This window comes from Hyaena hyaena, unplaced genomic scaffold (assembly GCF_003009895.1).
Source record: "Hyaena hyaena isolate Hyena2069 unplaced genomic scaffold, ASM300989v1 scaffold_2807, whole genome shotgun sequence".
NCBI classification, from domain to species: Eukaryota; Metazoa; Chordata; class Mammalia; order Carnivora; family Hyaenidae; genus Hyaena; species Hyaena hyaena.
In genome coordinates, this window is record NW_024083459.1 from 1 (window position 1) to 4,743 (window position 4,743).

A 4,743-nucleotide genomic window follows, 5' to 3' on the forward strand; every position below is an offset into this window, starting at 1 on the left:
AGCACTCTCCACAATAGCCAAAACATGGAAAGAGCCTAAGTGTCCATCAACGGATGAATGGATCAAGAAGATGTGGTTGATCTGTATGATGGAATACTACATGGAAATGAGAAAGAATGAAATCTGGCCATGTGTAGCAACATAGATGGACCTTGAGGGTGTTATGCTGAGCGAAATAAGTCAGGCAGAGAAGGACCAATACCACATGTTTGCACGTATAGGAGGATTAGGAGGAACTGAACGGAGGACCGTGGGGGAGAAGAAGGGGAAAAATAGTGGGGGAGACAGAGGGAGGCAAACCATGAGAGACTCTTGAATGCTGAGAACAAACTGAGGACAGATGGGTGTGGCGGGGAGGGGGTGGTAATGGGCATGGAGGAGGGCACATGTGGAGATGAGCACTGGGTGTTATATGGAAACCAACTTGACAATAAACTATTTGTTTAAAAAAAAAAAAAGAATATCTGTCCTAAAGCCAAATTGTAAGGATTCAAATCTGGGTGTCACTGCTTGGAGTCCACCTCAGTCTCTTTATTTGTATAAGCACATACGCTTCCTTTGAGGATTAAATCAATGAATACATGTAAACCAATTAGAACAGTTACTGTCCCTAAAGTTTTCATGACACTTTAGAGGGGCCCAAAACCTTAAATTTGCTTCTACAAATGCAGCTAAAACAAATAATAATTTTGAATAGTATACTGATTGTGGAGTCTCCCATAGCCATAGAAAAAGTTTTGCCAACAGTTAAGAAATCCAACACCTTCTCTTCCTGAAAATTTTAACCAAGCACACAGACATTGAAATGGACCATATTAGGAAGGACAAAGTCGTCTTCATTTTTCTACTCATGGAGAGAGTTCTATTTCCCCTTTTGTAAAGTGAGGGCATAATCTTGCATATTTTACATTTACTTATCTTTATTCTTCCTTTCCCGACTTATTCCACCTATCCAAATCAAATCTATGTGTGTAATTTATGTGTATTATATTTTCAAATTTATAACAGCAAAATATTTTCTAGTTACTTCTTAGGTAGAATTAATAATTAATAATTTTGGATATGGGGCCTTAATGGGAGGGGCCACAACATTGAAGTTGTGATAATTCATCACGAATCTCCATTCATTCATTGTAAATTTAAGGACAGGCAAAACTTTGTAGTATTTTTGTTTGTTTATGCCTTGTTTAGAAGTCCAGTTACATGGAGTTTATTTAAACTAAGTGAAAAGGGTCATAATGTTTTCATGCCATACGTATTTCGTTCTTTAAAAACAATGGAAAGAATTCTGGAATGCTACACCTGTAATCTATACAAAACACCAACATTTTGGACTGTACATAACTTAAAGAAATGTCTCAAACACGTTGCAATACTGTAGTAGACAGTACATAGAAGTATGCCTTAGGTGGGCATAGGAATGCAGTTTAAAAAAAGAAAAAGAACTATCACATTGCAACTACTCAGTTTCTTCAAAACCACTGAGCAAGAAAAGCAACATTGAACTTCCACAACTTCTATACAGTACCTAGGCTTAAGTCAAGACTCTGTTCCTCTATTTTTGGTAAACAACTGCATGGTAAACTCAGGTGACTTTTCTCCCTGGATTTTACCTGGGAGTGGCCTCTTATTTTCTTTTCTTTTTCTTTTCTTTTTAATTTAAAAAAGAGGGCAGGTTTGGCACTTTTATAATGATGTCAGCAATGTTAATATTTCTTGGGATCTCAGGAAGACTCCTATTCTTCACAGCTAATACAGTACAGGCTGGAGCTCCCACGCACTAAGCCAGCCTCCGATTTCTCCAGTTTATTTTGTGCATCAATCTGTGTAACAATCTCATTCACGTTGGTCTCCAATACCACTCTCCCATCACCATTTCTGCAAGAATATTGTGAACCTTGTCTACATGAAAAATTAAATCCAGCTCACAGATATTTTCAAAACATTTGTGTAATGTTTCTACAAATAGCTAAATTAGATCTAAAATGACAAGTTCCCTTTCTGAAAAATCAACACAGAAGACAAAATATAATGTTGCGTAATAGCTGTAAATCAGTTTGTTGTCAGATCCTCCAATTAACCATTCTCCTTCTAGGAAATTACGAACATTTTAATCTCTCTTAGATACCAAATGGAATGTCTCCCTGATGATTTTCTCCTGTGTATCTTCACCGTAGGGCTTGTAGAACTTGGAAAGCCACTGCTTCCCGTAGTTATTGAAGATGAGGATCGCCTTGATCATGGCTGAGCTGGACGACTTGGTGGGTGCTGGGGGCCACAGCAGGGGTGGGTACACAAGTCTTGCTTCAGGATCTTGACGGTAGTCCTTCCGAAATTTGGCCGTTAAATGGAGAAGTCATGGGGATAGCAGCCCCTTTCTCTAAATGGGTTTTATATCACGGGTTTCAATCACTGAAGGATCCATTTAATACACGATGGGACACATTATTTATGTTAACTGGCAGGAGGTGTCCATGAAGTCCCATTTTGCCAAGACAATCTGTAAGTATCAAAGACTGAATTTAGTATTATTACTCACTGAGTCAGGGCATCCATGACAACTATGGGATATTTTAGAGCAATGAGTACTATGGCAATGGGGGATTTACACAAGACTGTAGTTACTGTGTTTAAAATGTGGCATACCTGTATGTCCTCTGTTATGTATTCAGGAATTTGCCAAAGATTACAGGGAATATTTTGTTTATCTTTAGCTAGATCTTGAGGTGTAACTGTCATCTGAGATTCAGTATTAATTAATATTATAAAGATTTGCCATTTGATGCATTTCAACAATATTTATGGTTAATTTAGAACCTATATTGTTCAAATTGTATTTGTAAATTAGAAGCTATATTGTACGGTATTTGAATTGGTGCAAAAAGCAACATCTCTTTATCTTTTTTCAGCTTTATTGAGGCGTAATTGGTATATAAAAGCATGCATATTTAATGTATACGATTTTATTACCTTGGACATCTGCATATATTGGTGATATCATCACCACCATCAAGGCAATCAGCATTATATCATCTCCAAAAGTTTCTTTGTGTCGCTTTGCTTCCTCCCCTCTCACACCCTGTAAGGAAGTTTAACATGAGATCTACTCTCTTAAGGAATTTTAAGTGTTTAATACCATATTATTATCTATAGACACTGTGTTGAACAGATCTCTAAAGCTTATTCATCTTGTATAACTGTAACTTTATTCACATTGAATAACAACTCCTCATTTTCTCCATCCCCCATTCTCTGACAACCACCTATCTATTTTCTGCTTCCATAAGGAAAGTACACCATTTAAGTCAGATCATGTAGTGTTTGCCCTTCTGTGACTGAATTGTTTTATTTTGCATAATGTCTTCCAGGTCCACCCGTGTTGTTGCAAATGGTAGGATTTCCTTTCTTTACACCTGATTATATGTGTACATAAATCTATAATGATCTTTATCCATTCGCGTGTCATAGACATTTGAGTTGTTCCCATATCATCACTAATCATCAGGGAAATGCAAATAAAGTCCACAATGATATATCATCTCAGATCTGTTAAGATTACTATCATCAAAAGGCAAGAGATAAGTATTGGCAAGGTTGTGGAGAAAAGGGAACATTTGCAAACTGTTTGTGTGAATGTAAATTGGTACAGCCGCTATGAAAACAGTGTGGAGGTTCCTTTAAAAAAAATTAAAAATAGAAAAACCATATGATGAATCATTCCCCCTTCTGAGTATTCATCCAGAAGAATTAAAATCAGAACCTTAAATACATCCGTGAATTCTCATATTTATTGCATTAGTTATAATATTTATTTTATCTTTTTGTCATACCAAGTCTTCCAGTAAATTTAAGACTTCCAGTTGGGTCACTTGTATATCTTGTCTCATTGAGTTTCATTCTGTGTCATTCCTCACTTGTATGCAGGTTCCTTCCTTCTTCCCTACCTTTCTATTTTTATTTTCTTGTATTTTGTACAGTATTATTAGAGAAACACTACCAATAAGGTATATACACATACACACACACGTATACATATACATAGATATGTGTATGTATACGTGTGTGTGTATGTATGTATGTATGTATGTATGTATAAAGAGATTTATTGTAAAGTATTGCCTTAAATGATTACAAAGAGTGGCAAATCCAAATCTGTAGTGTAAGCCTTCACTCCTCTGACTCAGGAAAACCATTGGTGTAGTTGCAATATGTGGACTGACAGACAGAGACCCTGCAGAGCTGATGGTGCAGTTATGATCCAAGATCAGCAAACAACCAGGAGATCTGATTGTGCATATGAAGTCTGAAGGTAGTCTGCTGGAGAATTCCGTCTTCCTTGGGAAGGATGTTTTCTTGGGGTTGTTTTATTCAGGCCTTCAGTTGGTTGAATTAAGCCCACCCAGATGATGCAGGACAATATGCTTACTCAAAGTTCACCAACCCAAGTGTTAATCTCATCAAAACAAAACAAAAACTCCAAGTTGTCACATAAAATTCATCACACTTTCTCTCCAACTCCCTTTTCTTTGGTGGTTACTGGATATATTTTGGAGGTGTGTTCTCTCTACCCTGCTCATATTTATAAGTTTCTTTATCCAAAGAGGAACTCCTCAACTATGCCATAGATATGCCATGGATGGCTCTCCATATAATTCTGAAGATCAGGATGTTTACTGTGTAAGAGATACGGGCAACAGCAGCAACGTATTCTGTAGGATCCTAGTGAGCCGTCTTATTTTAGGA

At 36.9% G+C, this 4,743-nt stretch overlaps 1 pseudogene; it reads right to left on the bottom strand.

Annotated features, from left to right (window-relative positions):
• Nucleotides 1–1,654: 1,654 nt before the first annotated feature.
• Nucleotides 1,655–2,242, bottom strand: LOC120227689 (annotated as a pseudogene).
• Between the last annotated feature and the right edge of the window lie 2,501 nt (nt 2,243–4,743).